Raw genomic sequence first — 22,285 nt, forward strand, 5'->3', positions numbered from 1 at the left:
GAGCACAGAGCGCAGAGCACAGAGCGCAGAGCACACAGAGCGCAGAGCACACAGAGCGCAGCGCACACACAGCGCAGAGCGCAGAGCACCCCATATGCACGGCAAGGTACAACATACAGGGTCCTTCTGACTTGGTTCCCGAAGTGCAGCATGCTCCCTCCACTTTGCCAGTAGCTTTGTTTTACCGATAAAAGAGCCCACTGTGGCAATCTTAGTCGGGGAGTGACGTTTTTAGCGGCGACCCGGGCCCCCCTCGTTAATTTCAATAAAACCTCTTCCACCCTCCCACCCCCTTTTCCCCCCTCGCGTGTCACACGTGCAGCGAACACAGGACTGCGGAGCGGGGGTAGGGGGGAGGGAGGGGAGAGAGAGGGGGAGGGAGAGAGAGAGAGACAGAGAGAGAGAGATGGAGAGACATACACAGGCAGACAGAGAGATATGGAGAGACGCAGAGAGAGATGGAGAGAGAGAGAGAGGGGGGGAGAGACAGAGAGAGAAAGGAAGAGAGAGAGGGGGAGAGAGACAAAGGGGGAGACAGAGAGAGAGATTGGGAGAGAGAGAGAGAGGGAGAGACAGTGAGAGAGAGGGGAGAGGCAGAGAGAGGGAGATACAGAGAGAGTTAGAGAGGGAGACAGAGAGAGAGACAGAGAGAGAGGGAGAGGGAGGGAGAGAGAGAGAGTTGGACAGAGACAGACAGAAAGAGAGAGAGAGACAGATGGAGACACACACACACACACACACACACACACACACACACACACACACACACAACACACAGAGAAAGAGAGAGAAGAATTAAAAAAAAAAAAAAGACAAGAAAAAGTGAACATCCGAGAGGGAAATTATGAACTTTCTGTATATTTCTTTATCATTTTTTTTAACGTTCTGGAGAATTGGGAAGTGTGGGGGTTGGGCGTGGGGGCTGGGACGGCGTTGGTAGGTGTGTGTGTGTGTGTGTGTGTGTGTGTGTGTGTGTGTGTGTGTGTGTGCGCGCGCGCGCGCGCGCGCGTGAGGATGTATGTGAGTTAAAGGATGCTGTTCCGAAGATGTATTTAATGTGTACACACACTGCCAACCCCAATCCTCTTTCCCAACTCTCTCTTTCTCTCTCTCTCTCTGTCTCTGTCTGTCTGTCTCTGTCTCTCTCTGTGCACGTGAAACATTATCACACGTGATAAGCATACAACGAACTTTGGTTGGGGAAGAAGGTAGGAGTAGAGCTAGTAGAGGTATCAAAGCGACACGGCAGAGTGAACGCCCTTTTTGCGCCCCTCCCATCCCCACCACCCCACTCTCTCTCTCTCTGTTCTTCTCCATTTGCTGCGGGCCAGTTGCCAAGATGGCGGAGGACGGGCTTTCGGACGGACTGGCAGCGGGGAAAAAAAACAAAAAACGAGTGGGGGGGGGGGGGGGGGGGGGGGGGGGGGGGGGAAGAAGAAGAGGAAGAAGGAAGGAAGGAAGGAAGGAAGGAAGACAGGAAAGAAGCCCCAAGGAAGGTGGGTGGGTGGGTGAGTGGGTGATTTGTGGCCCTGATAAACCGATTGTCTTTCCAGACAAATGTTATCTTAATTTGTTTCTATAGACGCTTAGGTGCAAGGCAGGGGGTGTGTGTGTGAGGGGGGGGGGGGGGGCCGAGGTGGGAGGGGGGGGGAGAGGCGGGTTGGGGGTGGTGGTGGCGGAGGGCTCCTCCTTGAGGAGTATCCGAGGCAGCTAGCAGACAAAAGATATTACAGCGTTTTTTTTTTTTTTTTTTTTGAAAGCCGCTGAGTTGCGTTTAATTGAGACAAGGGGTCGGGAGAGGCAAACAGCCCCAACAACTCCCTGAGGCATATCTTGCTGGTGATAAGCGGTATTGAAACGGTTGTGCTGGAGTAGAAGGGGGGGTGGGGGTGGGGGTGTGAGGGGGGGGTAGAGAGTAGAGGGGGCGGTGGGGTGGGGCCGGGGGGTGGGGGGTGGGTGGGGAGCGAGTGGGAGTGTTGTGGTGTGTCGGGGTGCCGTGGTAGTGGTGGTGGTGGTGAGGTGGGGTTTCAACTGTTTTGCAGATCAACTGTAGCAAAAGGTTATTATACCCCCCCCCCCCCCCCCCATCACCCCCCCCCCCCTCCCTCACACATCCCATCCCCCCACCTTCCCCAAAAAGGAAAGAAAAAAAAGAGAAAAAAAAGAGAGGTAAGCGAATTTTCGGTCCAGCTGTCAAGAGAGCTGTATATTTAGTGTCACTTCAGGATGAACCTCCCCCTTTTCTATACCGGGGGCTTTGTTATCTGTAAGGTGTTGTGTTGCTGTTGTTCGTGTGTGTGTGTGTGTGTGTGTGTGTGTGTGTGTGTGTGTGTGTGTGAGTGCTCTGTGTGCTCTGTGTGTGTGTGTGTGTGTGTGTGTGTTCTGTGTGTGTGTGTGTGTGTGTGTGTGTGTGGTGTGTGTGTGTGTGTGTGTGTGTGTGTGTGTGCGTGCGTGCGTGCGTGCGTGCGTGCGTGTGTGTGTGTGTGTGTGTGTGTGTGTGGTATGTGTGTGTGTGTGTGTGTGTGTGTGTACTTTTGTGTGCTGTGTGTGTGTGTGTGTGTGTGTGTGTGTGTGTCCCTCTACCTCCCCCCCCACCCCCCACCACACACACACACAGCAACTGAGTACGGAGGCGAACTGCGATAGGCGAATCGGGAAGAGGCGAAAGGGGGTGACACTGAGATAATGAAGTAAAGTAGGCGTGATCACTGCAAATTACTGCCTGACTGGTAATAATAATGATAATGATGATGATGATAATAATGATAATAATAATAATAATAATAATAATAATAATAATAATTCATAACTCTTCTAGTGCTAATGCTGCTCAAAGCGCCTTACATGATCGAGCTAGATATAAAGGTAACATAAAAACATTACAACAGCTCAATCTAAAACGGAAGGTAACACAAAATATGTGTATCACTGTATGAGACAGTGTACAGTACTTCAATAAGGAAGTTGGTGTACTGTCCAGATATGTTATCGATATAGAGATCATGTTGAAAAAACCCCCCCCCAAAACACACGCTATAATGGCTTTCGTCTGCTAGCTGCCTCGGCTACTGTACAAGAGGGACCCCTCCGCCCCCCCCACCCCAACCATCGGCCTTGGAGAGAGAGAGAGAGAGAGAGAGAGAGAGAGAGAGAGAGAGAGAGAGAGAGAGGGGATGCTTCTGTTTGTCTGGTTTGAGAGGTCAAACTTTTATTAATTAAGACTCCCAATTAATGGTACCGTTCATACGACACACACACACACACACATGGAGAGAAGAGAGAGAGAGAGAGAGAGAGAGAGAGGAGTTGCTTCTGTTTGATTGGTTTGAGAGATCAAACATTGATTTAGACTCCCAATTAATGGTACCGTTCATACGACACACACACACACACACAGATAGAAAGAGAGAGAGAGAGAGAGAGAGAGAGTTGCTTCTGTTTGACGGGTTTGAGAGGTCAAACATTGATAAAGATTCAGCTGGTTTATTGTCTGTATTCAGCTGCGTACAGGAATTCACTGTTCGGCATGTGCAGCCATTTAAACAGAATACAATACGAACAGGGCAAAGCTGAGTCGTATCAGCTTCCGTTTTGCCTTTTTACCTTCCGTTTTATCGGCCAAACCATCACAGCAGACCGGGCTTAAAAGCTCACTGTGACATGTAATACAGTTGTGAACTTGAAATTGTTGTTTCGGTGATCAAACATAATCAGAAATGAAATTCATTTGTTTGACTGATCAAAAGCACCAAGAAAAAAAAATGTTTTACCGATCAAAATGGCCAGAAATGAAATTAACTATAGTTCTGTTGATCGAAAGAGCCAGAGACGGGCGCAATAGCCGAGTGGTTAAAGCGTTGGACTGTCAATCTGAGGGTCCCGGGTTCGAATCACGGTGACGGCGCCTGGTGGGTAAAGGGTGGAGATTTTTACGATCTCCCAGGTCAACATATGTGCAGACCTGCTAGTGCCTGAACCCCCTTCGTGTGTATATGCAAGCAGAAGATCAAATACGCACGTTAAAGATCCTGTAATCCATGTCAGCGTTCGGTGGGTTATGGAAACAAGAACATACCCAGCATGCACACCCCCGAAAACGGAGTATGGCTGCCTACATGGCGGGGTAAAAACGGTCATACACGTAAAAGCCCACTCGTGTGCATTCGAGTGAACGCAGAAGAAGAAGAAGAAGAAGAAGAAGAAAGAGCCAGAAAAGGAATGAACCGTTGTTTTAATGATAAGGACCAGAAATGAAATCAGCTGTGGATATACGGATCAAGAGAACCAGAAACGGAATTATAACTTGTTTTACTGATAAAAAGAGCCACAAACGAAATTAACTTGTTTTACCGATAAGAAAAAAGTCGCGAATGATATCAGCTATTGTCTTACCGATTAAAAAAGTCACAAAATTAATTGAAATGAACTTGTTTTTCCGATTAAACAAAGAGCCACAAATTAAATTAACTGTTATTTTTACCGATCAAAGCGGCCAAAGGTTAAATTGCGTTACCGATCAAAAGGTCCAGAAATTAGATTAACTGATAAAAAAAAAAGGGAAAAAAGAAATCGGTTATGCGTGACTGATGATGACTGATGATGATTGATGATGATTGATGATGACTGATGATGACTGATGATGACTGATGATGATTGATGATGATTGATGATGACTGATGATGACTGATGATGATTGATGATGACTGATGATGATTGATGATGACTGATGATGATTGATGATGACTGATGATGATTGATGATGACTGACGATGACTGATGATGATTGATGATGACTGATGATGACTGATGATGACTGATGATGATTGATGATGATTGATGACTATAATGCAAAATGAAGAATTTAGACTTCCTGTGTCACTTGTCAAAGTGGTAAGGATGTTTACAACTTCCTTCCACCCTTCCTTCCTTCCTACCATAGAGTGTCCACAATCAAATATTGATTATTCTGTCACTGCCTGATGGGATCTGCAGGAAAAAGCACTATATAATAATAATAATAATGGTATTTATATAGCGCTGGATCTTGTGCAGAGACAAATCAAAGCGCTTTCGCACCAGTCATTCACACGCATGCATAACTCTAATACTGTAGAAACTAAAGACAAGGAAGGGCAGGCAAGGGAGGCTATTTTGGGAAGAGGTGGGTTTTAAGGCCAGACTTGAAAGAGCTGAGTGTGGAGACTTGACGAAGCGAAAAAGGAAGTTCATTCCAATCGCAAGGTCCAGAAACAGAGAAAGAACGGCGGCCAGTAGTCGAGCGTTTGAATCTGGGTATGCGTAAACAGAGTGGATCCGAGGCCGATCGTAGTGAGCGAGATGGAGTGTAGAGGTGAAGAAAAAAAAAAAAAGAAAAGAAAAAAAAGGACCTTTATTTTGCAGTATCTAGGCTAGACCACTCCGGCTAGCGAAGCGCTTCCCGGGGATAAACCCCACTGAGAGAGATATTTCTCTGTCTCTCTGTCTCTGTCTCTCTCTTTCTCTGCACACACACACACACACACACACACACACACACACACACTGCTTTCGTATGTATAATTGCTTCGACATCATTTATATATTTATGTTCATTTGCTAATTGTCCGTATACTGTTTTTCACCATCGAATTTGTGTGTCTTATCGCGCTTGATTTTTCATGTTATACTCTTTCTACCACCCCTCCCTCTTTTCTTCTATTTTCATGTCTTTTCTTTCTTTTTTTTCTAAGGGCAGGATGAAAAAAAGCTGTACAAGCTTATTCTTTTACACGCAATAAAGATCATTTTGACTTGACCTGACTTCACACACACACACACACACACACACACACACACACACACACACACACACACACACACACACACATTATGCGAGTGCGACAGACAGAAAGAGACAGACTGATAAAGAGGTCTGCAGACAGCTAAGCACACAGTTCACACAACACGCAAAGCAGTGTAGCTTGCTTGCCACGAGCCGAGGGACAGCAGCTCAAGATGGCGCCCAGTTGCCGCGTGTTTCGCCGTGATCCCTCGGTCTACTATGTATATATAATCATGTGTCTATGATAAAACCTCGACCGCCACAGCTCCAGCCCGCCATTTAATGCTACTTTGACTCCACGATCCCTATACTAAGAAAGAAGAATATCCTTTCTTTTTTCTTTCTTTTATTCTCCTCTTTCCTTTCTCCCCATTTCCCCCTCCTCTTTTCCCTCTCTGTCTTTCTTTGGTGGTGCTGGTGGTTCACAAGGAAAAAAAAAAATTCAGTTGTTAGCATTTAGCAGCCACTGCGACACCCTCGATACAAAGGTGCCGGTAGTATTGGCTTTCACAACTGTCAAGGGCAGAACGTTCCAGTCCCGATGTATTGCTGGTCTTATTGATAGTAAAACAAAAAACGAAAAATCGTTTACGTTATCGTAAGTTCCACTTTCAAGGAGGCATTGAAGCGTTGCTGATCGATTCATGTACGCAAAACCACAGCTGCCGAAAAAAAAAAAAAATCGTGGCTATTGACAGCTTTTGCAAAACCATAGCAAAAATGTCCATTTTGACCGGGATTCACAAGTCAGTCATTAGAACTCATTGGTGAAATGGGCTTTAGTTTGAAGATAATGTTGAGCAAATTTATTACATTTTAATTTCAAGATGGGGTGATGATCGTAATATGGCTTTTCTATACCCTCATTTAGCATTTCATTCACTTATTCTACTGTCGAAAGAACCATGTGCTGAATGGTGGTGACTACTGCATACCGCATTTTCATCATCTCTCCGTTCATGTTGTCAGTGTAAACCGGAACATGACTATTTATGCGGACTATTTATAGTAACGGCTATGGCAGCGCCCTTTAAACCGGAAATCGGCCTATCGTGAAGTTGTGAATATAAATGCGGTATGGCTGGTGCGGAAACTTGTAAATAAATATGACTTCCGGTTCAGTTCAACCAGCGGGAATAACGGGCTCTGTTTCATTGGTCAGTGTGGCGAATTTTATTAATTTCTATATATAATTGTTTAGTTGTGTGTTTTTTATTCGTTCATTTTGTTGGTTAGTTAGCGAGTTAGTGAGTTAGTTAGTCGGTTAATTAGTTGTTGTTTTTTTTTTTAACAGACGCATTGTGGAATGCTTTCTGATCGATGGGTAGACGTAACAAACGTTCAGTAAATTACTTTGGCTATTTCACTGCTCAAAAGTGACAAAAGCGTTTGCTTCACTGTTGGGTACGTACGATTTGAATTAAAAAAAGCAAATCAGCTGCTGATTTTTTTTTTATAGATTTTTTTTAAAATAGTGCTTTGACAGGTTTAAGATACGGTTTACCTGGTGGGTGTGAATACCGTCTGTGCAACAAACTATTGTAATTATAAAGCGCTTGGAGCAAAATGATTTCATTAGGCGCTATTATTATCATTATTAATGTTAAACAAGTACGTAAATTAATACACATCTTACACACACACACACACACACACACACACACACACACACACACACACACACATATGTGTGTGTGTATGTGTGTGTGTTTTCCTTGTATGATAGTCATGTCCCACTATGACCATCAAAACAGCAGCCGGGACGACTATCAGGGCAAGTATTTGATTATAGTGAAGAGTGTCTTGCCAAAGTTACATCCTCACATTCTTGGCCAAGAGGATTTTTAGGACAGTCGGCATTGGGATGGTTCCCAAAGGCCAAACTAGCCCCCAAGGCTGCAGCACTAAGAGCCCGGGAGTGCAGTCTTGCCTCCTAGTTTGAGAGTCAATGTCCTTCACAAAAGACTAAGCTGTAAATGATTTCCCATTGCATCCAGTGAAGAAAAGCACTGATCGTGCAGCTCTCACTTTGCTGTTGGCCCAACTCAGATCAACGAATGGGTGAATAAATGGAAGAACGAATAATTTCCTTTCCTTCAATTGACCAAGGTCACCAATACTCCCCTCTCCCCCAGCATCTGCACCAGCATCTGCATGATGCCAGAAACCAGCAGTTATCCAGCAGAATGGGGAGACTGCCTTATTAATTAAACGAGACTAACCTGTAAGCTTCAAGTTCGATTGGAGGTCTGCCACACTGGATGAAGTATCACTGAGCTATTTTCTCCAGTTGGTCAAAGTTCTAAACGAACGTTCGCCTGATTGGTGCAAACGAACACACTGGTCTTAGCGCACGAGCGGGCGAGGAAAAGTGTGTGTGTGTGTGTGTGTGTGTGTGTGTGTGTGTGTGTGTGTGTGTGTGTGTTGTGGGTTGGGTGGGGGACGGGGAAAGCTGTTGGGAGGAAAGGGGGGTTGGGGGGGGGGGCGGACGGGGGGTATCATTGATTTTTCATGATTTCTCATGACATAGGCCAGCTTTCCGTTATCCCATGGAAAGGTGTAAAGAAAAAAAAAAGGATTTATAAAAAAATAAAAATAAAAAGAGGGGTGTTGGGGAGGGGTGGTGGTGGTGGGGTGGGGTGGGGTGGGGTGGGCCCGGTGGGTGTGGAGGGGGGGGGGGGCGAGACTGCACAGGAGTAACGTCTGACATGTGTGATGCCGGGTCCCCCCCACCCCCCCCTCCCAGGATCAATGGCCTGTGGAGGGAGGGAGGGAGGGAGGGAGGGATACAAAGGTGTCGGGGGATTGGGGAAGACCGGAGGAGGGGGTCAGTAGTGTGCTGGGGGGCGGGGGGTGGTGGAAGAGGGGGCAAGAGGAGGAGGAGAAGCAAGTGGAAGGGAGGAAAAGCAGCAGGGGAAGCAGAAGAGAGAGACAGAGACAGAGAGAGAGAGAGAGACAGACAGACAGACAGACAGAGACAGAGAGAGAGAAGCAAGGAGGGACGAAATGCGCGCAAGCTGTGCCCCCCCCCCCCCCACCCACACACACAACCTTCACCTCTTCCCCACGCCCCCCTGAGCAGTCTAAGCAAAAAGCGCGGGTGGGCCCCTACCCAAAGGAATCCCGGTCCGCTTGTTTCTCATCATGTCTGATATTTGTCCAACCCGTCGCCGCCTCCAAGGAGAAGAAGAAGAAGAAGAAGGAGAAAGAAGAAAGAAAACGAAGAACGTCCCCCCGCCCGCCCCCGCCCACCCTCACAGTCTTACCCACACACCACGAACTCCCTCACCCCCCCCTCCCTGCTATCTCCAACCCCCCCACCCCCTCCCCCACGTGCCCCCAGCATGCTACCAATCACCCCCCCCCCCCCCACCCCACCACCGCCACCAACACTACACTACATGGGTTCAGCTTGCCATCACCTCCCTCTCCCCCTTCCACCACCTCCAGACCCTCCAACTCACCCTACACCCACCCCCATCCCACCCCCACACCTCAATCCCCTACCTGCCTTGCTGTCGGAATAACCACCACCACCACCCCCTCATCTCCCTCCTTTCCCCAAGTTCCTCCACTCCCACCTCCTCTTCCTCTTCCACTTCTTTCAGTTGTTGTTGTTCATCCCACATGCGGCCTTCCCCATGCTACACCCCTCTTCCCACTCCCTTCCCCTCCTCCTCACGCCCCCCCCACCCCACCCCTCCCCAACCTCGCCCCGCCCCCACAGGTGAATAACCCAAGTGACCCCCTCTCCTAATAACAATAAACACCTACTGCCCCACGTGCACACAACGATACCCAAACGACCACACCCCCACCCCCTTACCCTACACGAAAAACAAAAAAAACAACAACAAAAAAAACCCCAACATCTTGAACTTCAAAGACTTTGCTCCTATGTCGTTCATTAATCAAATCCAGTCCTGGCGGGACGTTTGAACATGATTATTAACCTGTGACGCCAGTTTTGTACGACCAGACAAAATGAAGAGTACAAAATGCACAATATGCGTATGCTTACACAAGCAGTGCATGTGAGAATCACAGTCAATCAATGTGAATCCATAAAAGACAAAACATGTTTGATGTACTTATTGGTGTTTGACAAATTGCTTTTCTTTTTGTTAATTTAGGGGGGCGGGGGTGGGGGGGGGGGAAGAAGATAATTTATAATAACCCTTTTATATGTCTATGATTTTATCAAGCTTCGCTTTCATCTGTCACTATTTATCACCATTGTTGTCTTATTTATTTATGTTTTATTATTATCATTTTATTAGTATTACTAATATTATTACTACTACCTTTTTCTATATTATAATTATTATTTATTTATTTATTTATTTATGCAAGCTTATCTATTATTTATTCCCCGGTTTTTGTTTTTTGTTGTTTTTTCTCAAGGCCTGACTAAGCGCGTTGGGTTACGCTGCTGGTCAGGCATCTGCTTGGCAGATGTGGTGTAGCGTATATGGCTTTGTCCGAACGCAGTGACGCCTCCTTGAGCTACTGAAACTGAAACTGAAACTGTACTCCCAGATTTCCTTTGTTTATTCCTTGTCTGCATGTTTCTCTGTGATGTCTTATCTCTTCTTCCGACACCCGCATGCTTAGGATCAACCACCCCCCCCCCCCCGCCCCCCGCCCCCCGCCCCTGCTCGAACCAAAAGGTATGACCAACGCAGTTTTTTTTTTTTTTTCATACCAAGCCCCCTTTCTTTGGAATCAACTTCCTCAGCCTCTCCTCCGTCACTTATCTTCGCTGCAATCTTTCAAATCCAGTCTGAAGACCCACCTTTTCTTTCCCTCCGGAATAATTCTCAACAGCTCATCCCTTTCCAGTACGAACTATTGTTAGTTACACTCGGCTTATATCACAGATTGACGTAAGTTTACATTTGGGCCAACAGCAAAGTGAGAGCTGTATTATCAATGGTTTCTCCACTCAGTGGGAAACCACTTACAGCTTAGTCTTTTGTGAAGGACTATGACTCTCAAACTAGGAAGCAAAATTGCACTGGCTCTTAGTGCTGCAGCCTTGTGGGCTAGTTGGCTTTTTGGAACCATCCCAACGCCGACTGTCCTAAAACCCTCTTGGCCGAGAGAGTGGGGATGTACTTGGGCAAGACACTCTCCACTATTATCAAATTCTAGCCCAAATAGTCGGAACAACAGTTGCCTCCTCTGCTGTTCTGATGGTCATAGTCAGACACGACTGACTATCATATATATATTGTTAGTGCGTGAGTGAGTTTTGATAGTTTCGGAAATTGTTGGTTCTATGTTTGATTGTGTACAACTTACGATTGTGTGATATGACTTGTGTGTGTGCGTGCGCGTGCGCGTGTGCTTGTGTGTATTGTGAGTGTGTTTGGGGATGGGGGGGGGGGATGAATAATTTTTTATGTTTAGTGTCTTATGTTCAATTTTTCCTTTGTGATATTTACATTTGTGTTCTATTTGTAAATGCCTAGGGCTTATTTTCAAGATTAGGCGTAAATGCTCATAAATGATAATAATAATAATAATAATAATCTCGGTTTGTCTGTCTGTTGTCTGTTTTTCTGTCGTCCTGTCTGTCTGCCTCTGAGCTGTTGTTGTTGTTGTTGTTGTTGTTGTCACAAGGACAGATTGGAAGACTGGGCGATGCCTAAAATCTTTATCCTTGAGTAATAAAGTTTTTGAATCTCGAATCTTGAATCTCTGTGTCCCTGTCTCTCTTTGTCTCTCTGCCCGTCTTTGTCTGTCTCTGTTTGTCTATCTGTCTGTGTCTCTGTATCTGTCTCTGTCTCTCTCTGTCTCTCTCTCTGATTCGTCCTGTCAGTTAAAAAAAAAAGAATTAAAATCCACCACGGCCCTTTCTCTGTCTCTGGATCCCTTCAGTACCGGTGGAAACACAGTAGAAAGTGGGTGTGTCAAGACATGACACAATATCCAAAACAATCAAACCTAAAGCTGAGAAAGTGGTCCAGTGTTAAACGACTCCAGATAAACTGTGGAATAGAAAACTGTTTTCAGCCTTCCAGAGTTATATCACTTCTTCTAATGATGTCACCAGTGACGTCACTATGTACGTACGTGATACGTACATGGCACTCCAGACGTTACACCTGGAGCGATCTCCATTTATCGATTCGTCAAATTCTTGCATCCAGCTCTTTATTGACGGGCGCAATAGCCGAGCGGTTAAAGCGTTGGACTTTCAATCTGAGGGTCCCGGGTTCGAATCTCGGTAACGGCGCCTGGTGGGTAAAGGGTGGAGATTTTTCCGATCTCCCAGGTTAACTTAATTATGTGCAGACCTGCTAGTGCCTGAACCCCCTTCATGTGTATACGCAAGCAGATGATCAAATATGCACGTCGAGAAACCTGATGATTGCGTCCTCATTTTTTAATTAATTAATTTAAAAAAAAATTTTTTTTTGTTTGATAAATCTTAAGTTTTTTCCCCCTAGACAGCCAGTGCTTGAAGCAAAGCTCTGCGTATGCACCGTGACGTTTAGTTACTTTATCGCAATGCACCGTATAAAACTTTACCGCAATGTGCTGAACATCACTGCACCACACTGTTGCACTGCGTTGATTCAATCAATTAATTGTCAGAGGCATGTTTTGTTTTGTTTTTTCCCCCACGAGGATTTCGATCAGCTCTTCTTATTTCATTGAAAACCGCATCGCCACGATGCATCAGTTTCAGTTTCAGTTTCAGTAGCTCAAGGAGGCGTCACTGCGTTCGGACAAATCCATATACGCTACACCACATCTGCCAAGCAGATGCACGATGCATCGTATATTATAATGGCAGCCGTCAGCCGTCTGTACTCGGGTCGGCAGGCAGCCTGTTGTGCATATGACCTCGTGTTTGTAAAGCGCTTAGAGCTTGAGGGATGAAAAAGTGGTGACTGCTGGACATTTTAAAACGAAGATAAAAATGATAAAAGATGGTTTAACGTCAAAGGTACCCAAAGATAAAGACAAAAGCGACGTTTCGAGTCATGAACTCCTTGTCAAGTGAAGAGGCGAAGAGGTGTTGGCAGGTCACAGTAGTCTGTACTGGAGAGGTGAGTACATCTCAATGGCTGGAAACTGCTGTTCAGCTCACTGATTTGTTGGAGGAGAGGGGGGGGGGTGGTGGGAGGAAGATGAGGATGGGGTACAAAATACACACACACACACACACACACACACAAAACCAACACACAAAAAAGGGCTTAGCCTTCGATCGAGGTTTGGCGCTACAGTAGAAGTATCCATATCTTAATCCAGTCACTCGTCACTTTCGTTTCCTAAAAACAAAAGGGGATTTTGTGCCGGCCAGGGACAGATCCCCATCCCCAACTGCCAAAGACTCATTTACGGGTGCCGAGAGAGAGAGAGAGAGAGAGAGAGAGAGAGAGAGAGAGAGAGAGAGTGGGGGGGGGGGGAGTGAGGGGGGGGGGGATTCATCGCTCCTTCTGGGACCAACGTCAAAATTCCAAGGAAAGAAACGACTAATAAATTGCTTCCCTCCCCGCTGTCTATTTGGCCTGGGTGGGGGTTTGTGGGGCTCGGCGGGCAGGGCGTGGACTGGAAAACACAGCTGTGGAATTAGAGCACTGGTCAATAATTGGACAGGAGGGGGACGGGGGAGGGGTTGTCGTGGGGGCGTGTGGGGGTGAGGATTGGTAACCTTGAGGTGTAAGGGAGAGGGGTGGGTGGGGGGGGGGGGGAGGGGGAGGGGAGGGGGATGTCTGGAGTTCGGGGAAAGGTGGAATGAGCTAGGTGGCAAGAGTGAGTGAGTGGGTGGGTGGGTGGGTGGGTGGTGGTGGGAGGAGGTTTGGTGGTAGGGTGAGTGTCAGATCGACAGAACGGCTTTGAAAGGGGGACCAAGTGAAAGGTGGTGTGAGCTACTCCGGGAGCTGTGAGCTTAGTTACCTTGCCTGCCTGCTAGCAACCCCCCCCCCCCCTCCAACCCCCTCCTCTCGCTCTCTCTCCCTACTGGAGCTCGAGATGCCAGGACAGGTGGAGGAGCGAGCCTTGCCTACAACTATACCCCCCCCCCCCCACCCACCCGCTCCCGACACGTGCATCACCCCCACCCACCACCCCCACCCCACCCTCCTACCCACCACCCACCCCACCTCCATACACCGTACCCGTGTGTTCCACTCTCAACACTGACAGTCCCGCCTAATTAAACCGCTTCCCCCAAAAGACGCTAGGGAATTCCGAGAACGACTCCCCCATGGCCCCCCCCCCTCCCTACCCCCACCCCGATGCCTCCATCCCCCGTCAGTCCTCCTTCCTCCCACCCCACCCCCACCTCCTCACACACACACACACACGTCTGGCGCGTTCGAACAGGACGTGGAAAGGTGTCGGTTCGGTGTGGAGGGGGGTAGATGGCGAGTTGGTGAAGGAAGAGGCCGGTTGCCGACGTTTGTCTCTCAATCTGCCCGGCCTGTTTCTGGGATTATGTGTCCCGAGTCTTCAGGAGCTGGGGAAGGAAGGAAGGCAGCGGCCGTTTTGAAAAGCTCGGGCGATCACTTTTGAAACATTCCTCGGTAAAACACAGTCTGAAAGACTCAGCGATATTGTTTTCTTCTTCTTCTTCTTCTTCTTCTAGCATTTCCCCTCTTCCTCCCTCGTCCTCCAGCTTCTCTTCTTCTTCTTCTTCTTATCCCTCCTTCTCCCCCGCCGCTATTTGCTTTTCTCCCATTTGCTGTATATGTTTTTACCACTGATGGTATTCTCTTGTCTTTTTCTATAGTTTTCCCTAGACAAAGAGATTGCAGCAGACATGAGGATGAAAGTTAAGCTGTCCAGGTTTGCTGTATAATATGTTTTTCCATGGTATCTCTTGTCTTTTTCTATAGCCCCCCCCCCCGACCCCCCACCCCCGACCCCCACCCCAGACAAGAAATTGCAGCAGACGCCGGGGATGAGTTTAACTCACTCAGTACGGCCAGTCCTCTCTTCTCCTCTACACAGACCCCTCGGATGTCCAGTGGGTGTCTGAATGACCCAACCTTTAGCTTCCGTCGTCAGAATTGTTGTGGCATTCTCTGTCAACATTCACCTCTTCAGTATAAGAGCCTGATGATGGTAATTGGGGTGAAACGCTGTTAACGTCGTCCCTTTCGCCGTTCGTATGGAGAGAGTTAAGCTGTCCAGGAAAAGAAATGATGTATAAGTGAAGTTGGATGGCAGTTTCGATATCTATATTGTGCGTGTCTTCTTTCGGAATCCGCCGTTTGGTTTAAACAGTATTTTATTTGGAACACGTCACAATACAACACAGTTGTTGACGAACAGGACAACAAGAAAATCTATAAAGTCCCTGTCCTGATGCATGTATAATATACTAAGTATGCGACGGATGTCATCATAACCAGAAGTTTAAACGTGAGCATTCATGAATTTCGACAAAACTAAAAAAAAAATGAATAAATTGAAACAAAAATGAAACAATAATCCGCCGTTTACCACATTTTTTTTTTCTCAATGCCTGACTAAGCGCGTTGGGTTACGCTGCTGGTCAGGCATCTGCTTGGCAGATGTGGTGTAGCGTATATGGATTTGTCCGAACGCAGTGACGCCTCCTTGAGCAACTGAAAACTGAAACTGAAACTACCACAGTATCTTTCCCGTGTAACCTGTTACACATCCCTTGAAAACTGAAACTGAAACTACCACAGTATCTTTTGCCGTGTAACCTGTTACACATCTCTTACTTTCTCCCTGATGTCGCTTGGCGGTTCAGCGAAGATGACGATGCCCGTAACCTGTCTTTGTCCTTCTCCATCGCTGTCTCGTGATTCCACCAGATTCATTTCTATCCGTTCTTGGAACATTGTCTTCCTACCTATCTCCCTGTCTTCCTAGTCTGGGTCTTCCTCTGACTCCTGTCCATTCTTGGAAAATTGTCTTCCTACCTCTCTCCCTGTCTTCCTAGTCTGGGTCTTCCTCTGACTCCGGTCCGTTCTTGGAACATTGTCTTCCTACCTATCTCCCTGTCTTCCTAGTCTGGGTCTTCCTCTGACTCCTGTCCATTCTTGGAATATTGTCTTCCCACCTCTCTCCCTGTCTTCCTAGTCTGGGTCTTCCTCTGATTCCTGTCCGTTCTTGGAATATTATCTTCCCACCTCTCTCCCTGTCTTCCTAGTCTGGGTCTTCCTCTGACTCCTGTCCGTTCTTGGAATATTGTCTTCCTACCTCTCTCCCTGTCTTCCTAGTCTGGGTCTTCCTCTGACTCCTGTCCGTTCTTGGAATATTGTCTTCCTACCTCTCTCCCTGTCTTCCTAGTCTGCGTCTTCCTCTGACTCCTGTCCGTTCTTGGAATATTGTCTTCCTACCTATCTCCCTGTCTTCCTAGTCTGGGTCTTCCTCTGACTCCTGTCCATTCTTGGAACATTGTCTTCCCACCTCTCTCCCTGTCTTCCTAGTCTGGGTCTTCCTCTAACGCCTATCCGTTCTTGGAATATTGTCTTCCTACCTCTCTCCCTGTCTTCCTAGTCTGGGTCTTCCTCTGACTCCTGTCCGTTCTTGGACTATTGTCTTCCTACCTCTCTCCCTGTCTTCCTAGTCTGGTCTTCCTCTGACTCCTGTCCGCTCTTGGAATATTGTCTTCCTACCTCGCTCCCTGTCTTCCTAGTCTGGGTCTTCCTCTAACGCCTATCCGTTCTTGGAATATTGTCTTCCTACCTCTCTCCCTGTCTTCCTAGTCTGGGTCTTCCTCTGACTCCTGTCCGTTCTTGGAATATTGTCTTCCCACCTCTCTCCCTGTCTTCCTAGTCTGGGTCTTCCTCTGACTCCTGTCCATTCTTGGAATATTGTCTTCCTACCTCTCTCCCTGTCTTCCTAGTCTGGGTCTTCCTCTGACTCCTGTCCGTTCTTGGAATATTGTCTTCCTACCTCTCTCCCTGTCTTCCTAGTCTGGGTCTTCCTCTGACTCCTGTCCGTTCTTGGAATATTGTCTTCCTACCTCTCTCCCTGTCTTCCTAGTCTGGGTCTTCCTCTGACTCCTGTCCGTTCTTGGAATATTGTCTTCCTACCTCTCTCCCTGTCTTCCTAGTCTGGGTCTTCCTCTGACTCCTGTCCGTTCTTGGAATATTGTCTTCCTACCTCTCTCCCTGTCTTCCTAGTCTGGGTCTTCCTCTAACGCCTATCCGTTCTTGGAATATTGTCTTCCTACCTATCTCCCTGTCTTCCTAGTCTGGGTCTTCCTCTGACTCCTGTCCGTTCTGGGAATATTGTCTTCCTATCTATCTCCCTGTCTTCCTAGTCTGCGTCTTCCTCTAACGCCTATCCGTTCTTGGAATATTGTCTTCCTACCTATCTCTCTGTCTTCCTAGTCTGCATCTTCCGCTGACTGACTGTTCCTTGCTTAGATGGTCTTCGCAAGTGCTACTGTGCTGAAAACATATCCTCATATCCTCTCCACTTTGGGTTTTTTTGTGTTGTTGTTTTTTTCCCCGTTTCTTGACGGTTAGTATTCGTGGCCATTTTTACATATCTAAAAAAAAATCAGCCCCCCCCCCACACACACACATATTCCCCGAGAATATTATTAAAGAAAAGATACCGAATCCATCAGCTTGCTATACAAGATTAATAACCTCTACTTTCTTCCGTATAAAACTTGATGCGCTGAAGATAAAGTATAGTAAAAATGTTACATGCATCTGTGGTAAGCAGTTCAGCTTGCATCATTGTTTGTTTCACTGCCAGCAGTTACGTACCTTCTTGCCCAAGTATTTCAAAGAGAATAATAATTCTGCAGATGATTTTTGTAAAGTTATTTCTGACGAGGTTCTTATGGTCGAACTTTCACAGGCATTAGTTCATAGCCCTATTTCTACATTCCTTTAATGCACTTCAGAATTGTGTTAATGGTTTCTGATTATTATCATTATTATTATTATTGAATTGTTACTGTTAAATGTAATTGCATGTTAGTTATACCACCTTCCTCCCCCCATGCCCCCCCCCCTTTTTTTTAACGTCTAATATCACTGATAGTGAAAAGACGCTAAACTAAAGAACGAACACATTCATAAACGACAGAAAGCCAAATGCATTTCAAGTGACAGCAGCCATACGCTAGCAAAATTATTACCAACTCTTAGCTTCAGGCAAACGGTTCTGTGTCCCAAAATTTAAAACAAACAAAACCAAATGCAGCTTTATACCAGCCTTAATTATTCAGCTATTGAACAGCAATAACTGATAATCAGATCTGTGAAAAACAGTGTGTGCCAGAGTGTGTGTATGTGGGATGTGACATCTTAAATCAAAGTATTGTTGAATTGCATTGTTGGTATAATCTTTTAATGTCTTATGTCTACTTTTAGTATGCTATGTCATGCCTATTTTATTCATATCCTTTAACTGATTTTGTATCGCACATGTATGGCTGTGATGATGTATGTATGATTTACTCCAAGTTACCTTTTAAAGGTTTCTGTTGTGTTGTTGTTATCTACTGTGATTATTTATTGTACACATGGGTTGCTATCTAAACATTTATGTCTTTTATTCATACATGTTGAATGACTGATTTAGCTGTATTGTTTATGTGTTTTACACCACAAATGAATTTCTCTTGTTGAGATAATCAAGTATTCTGTAATCTGTAATAACTGCTCAGCAGTCTTCATCTCTATGAACAATAAACGAACAAAGAAAAATCAATAAACAACAGCCAACCAACTTCAGAAATGTATATTGTGTTAGCAAAACATTCTTCGTTCTCTTGAAAAGAAAATTTTGATTTTATTGTAATCTAAATCATTATAGAATTTTTTTTTCAAGTTCTGAAAAAACTTGATTTCTTTCGGAAACAGTTGATCTAGTCTTTAAAAAGAATTCGATGTTATGTTTAAAGTTGCAGGATTTGATTGACAGGGACATTATATAGGTGTCATTTCATTTTCATTGTTGATATACATTCATTTCATATTTTGATGATATATTTTTTAGATTCTAATTTGATTTATACGTTTCTGGTCTTACTTTTATTCTTATAATTCTAAAATCATTTTCTAGTATTCTCTTTTAAGGTGTTTCAGTCTCACTTGATAAATATTCGTTTTAAGTCATATTTCATTTTTCGTTTGATTTACATTTTCGTTTTATATCTTGATTTCAATTTCTATTTACTTTGATTTTTTGTTTGTTTAGATTTTATTCAGAATATAGTATTCGTGTTATGTTGATCTCATTTCATATATTTATATTTGGGCTGTGTTTTAATTTCATATCATACGTACCTTTTATTTTGCTTCTTAATTTTGTATTTTTTTTTCTCATTTTTGATTATATACTCTTCTTCTTTCGGTTTACTTTGTTTCATTTTTCTGTCAAACTTATTTCGTTTCACAAGCAATTTATATTTAGATAAGTGTTCACAGTACTTGTAAAAATTCGGTTTTTTTTATTCATTGTTTTTGTTTTTATTGTTATTTCATTTCAGCTTAATCTTATTATCTATTTTTCTACAGTCTGTTTTGCACCACACCACTTATGTGTCAGCGGGAGTATGCGTATTTTTATTTTCAGTTCTTGATTTTGTAATCTATCATATTCAGTTTTGATTTATACTTTTAAAACAAATTTAGTTTGATTTTAAGATTTTCAATCTGTTACGGATTTAAAAAATCTAACTGCATTTCATTTTTCAATGTGTTTCAGATTCGTTTTGTTTAAATCAATTTCTATTTTGTTTCGATTTAATTCAGTTTTTTTTTAAACAGAAAATCCGTTTAACATTTCAAGTTGATTTCATTTCACTACAGTTCAGTTAAAAAAAAAAAATTCAATCTTGTTTTCATCAAAAGTCAGTTTTTCCATCTGCTTCAGATTTCATTTCGGTTAATTTTCCCTTCATTTCTACCCCCCTTTTCCCCCAACTTGTTTCGGGGAATTTATTCGAGTGCCAGTGAAAAAAGGTGGTGGCCCATTAGCTCAGTTGGTTAGAACGCCGTGCTGATAACGCGGAGGTCGTGGGTTCGACCCCCATGTGGGCCAGCCTGTATTTTTATATTTTCCTATTATAATTTTAATTAATCTTCTTTTTAAGCGCGTTGGGTTACGCTGCTGGTCAGGCATCTGCTTGGCAGATGTGGTGTAGCGTATATGGATTTGTCCGAACGCAGTGACGCCTCCTTGAGCTACTGAAACTGAAACTGAAACTGAAAGAAGAATGTAGGCTACACGTTACTTGACTCATCATTTCAATATTAATTTTCATGTTCTTTTTTTTATTTTTTATAATTATCTCAATTTCACTTTCATTTTATTCTTACATTCTTACATATGGATTTGTCCGAACGCAGTGACGCCTCCTTGAGCTACTGATACTGATACTGATACTGATACTCTTACATTTCAGTGCGTTTAGTTACTCGTTTCTTAAAAAAAAAAAAAAAAAAATTAAGGTTGATATTTATACATACCTACATACTTTTTTGTTGTTAACTTTATTCAGTGTTTTTGTCTATTTCTTCATTCTTTCTTCTTTTTTTTTTCTCTCTCCATTTTTCATTCCTTCATAAATATATGAAAAAGAATGAATATTGTACTTCGGTGATGCCTTGGTCATCTTGTGTATGTTAGAATATGTGCAGCCATACAAACACAGACTAACACCACTCCCCTTTGAAGAGCTCCAGGAACTGTGCACATGCCATTCTGTGTGGTTTAATCTTCTACGCTAACAGGCATCTGTCTGCGGCATGTCTGGAATGTCGAAGTTTGATATGCTCTTTGTGTAGTCTTGGGTTTTAACTTCATACCGACATGGATGGATTTGTTCTTATATTAATTCCAATAACTTTTGTCTGGATTTTAAAATTCATGTACACTGAGCCAGATGTGGGTGATGTTTTTTTTCTCTCCATTTTACAGTACTTTTAACTTGATAACAATATTTTGAGTTCTCTTCAAATTGTTTTTTAAGAACTCATACCTACATACACAGTAAACACTCTCATGGTCTGACCAGCGAGTGAGTAGGTTTATGGGTAGGTAGGGTACATGCTCCTTTTTGATTTATTTTTTAGCATTATCAGTATCAGTAGCTCAAGGAGGCGTCACTGCGTTCGGACAAATCCATATACGCTACACCACATCTGCCAAGCAGATGCCTGACCAGCAGCGTAACCCAACGCGCTTGCAGATGTAGTGTAGCGTATGTAGATCACTCCACACGCTTTTGACACGTCATGAAACTTGAACGGAAATTATGTAAATGATGTATGTGTTTCTCCTCTTGTGTCGTCGCTAATAGTTTTCCTGAATATCTCAAGTAGGCCTGCTGGGTTGATACATGCAATTTTCTTCTCTCCTAGTTTCACTTCATTCCATTGATTTTTTTTTCTTACCTGGTTCTTATTAACTCACTCAGTACGGCCAGTCCTTTCTTCTCCTCTACACAGACCCCTCGGATGTCCAGTGGGTGTCTGAATGACCCAACCTTTAGCTTCCGTCGTCAGAACTGTGGTATTCTTTGTCAACATTCACCTCTTCAGTATAAGAGCCTTCCGCTTGCAATATTTTGATGATGGTAATTGGGGTGAAACGCTGTTAACGTCGTCTCTTTCGCCGTTCGTATGGAGAGAGTTAAAGCATGCGTATGAGTGATTATTGTCGGTGTGCTTTACTTCAAATTGACATTTTAAGTATTTTATGTCTACTGCGATTATTCCATTGGCATAGGTGTGAAATATCGGGTATATGGTTTACATTAACATTTTAAGTATTTTACTGTACTGTGATCATTGCATTGGCACAGCTATGAAATATTGGACATGTGGTTTATGTTAACATTTTGAGCATTTTATTCGATTTATGTACATATACTGAACGACGGCGATCCTCGACAATTGTTTACGTGTTTTGACACGTATCAGTCAATAATCTTTCTTCTCTGAGACAAGACGACAAGTGTATTGACAGTGTATTCTGTGGTGGTTCTGGTTCTAGACACATACCAATCAATAATCTTTCTTCTTGGAGGCCAGACGACAAGTGTATTGACTTTGTATTCTGTGGTTCTGGTTCCAGACACGGTACTGATGTGCACGTATCAATCAATTTTTTTACTCTGAGACTAGACGGGCACAACAGCTGAGTGGTTAAAGCGTTGGACTGTCAATCTGAGGGTCCCGGGTTCGAATCTCGGTGGCGCCTGGTGGGTAAAGGGTGGAGATTTTTCCGATCTCCCAGGTCAACACATGTGCAGACCTGCCAGTGCCTGAACCCCCTTCGTGTGTATACGCACGCAGAAGATCAGATACGCACGTTAACGATCCTGTAATCCATGTCAGCGTTCGGTAGGTTATGGAAACAAGAATATACCCAGCATGCACACCCCCGAAAACGGAGTATGGCTGCCTTCATGGCGGGGTAAATAAAACAACAACAACAACTGTCATACACGTATAATGTTACATGTTTGTCTGAGTGTTTATGTTTGCGTGCCTG

At 44.5% G+C, this 22,285-nt stretch overlaps 1 protein-coding gene and 1 non-coding gene across 2 annotated transcripts in view; both read left to right on the top strand.

The window, feature by feature from the left end:
• The window catches only part of LOC143298145 (uncharacterized), a 50,875-nt gene that overhangs the window by 22,692 nt on the left and 5,898 nt on the right, over positions 1-22,285 (top strand). The window lies entirely within an intron of this gene.
• Trnai-gau (transfer RNA isoleucine (anticodon GAU)) lies at positions 19,755-19,828 on the top strand. Its single transcript has one exon. It is a non-coding gene; the product is annotated as a tRNA-Ile (tRNA).

The sequence above is a fragment of the Babylonia areolata genome, chromosome 23 (assembly GCF_041734735.1).
Source record: "Babylonia areolata isolate BAREFJ2019XMU chromosome 23, ASM4173473v1, whole genome shotgun sequence".
In the NCBI taxonomy this organism is placed as follows: domain Eukaryota; kingdom Metazoa; phylum Mollusca; class Gastropoda; order Neogastropoda; family Buccinidae; genus Babylonia; species Babylonia areolata.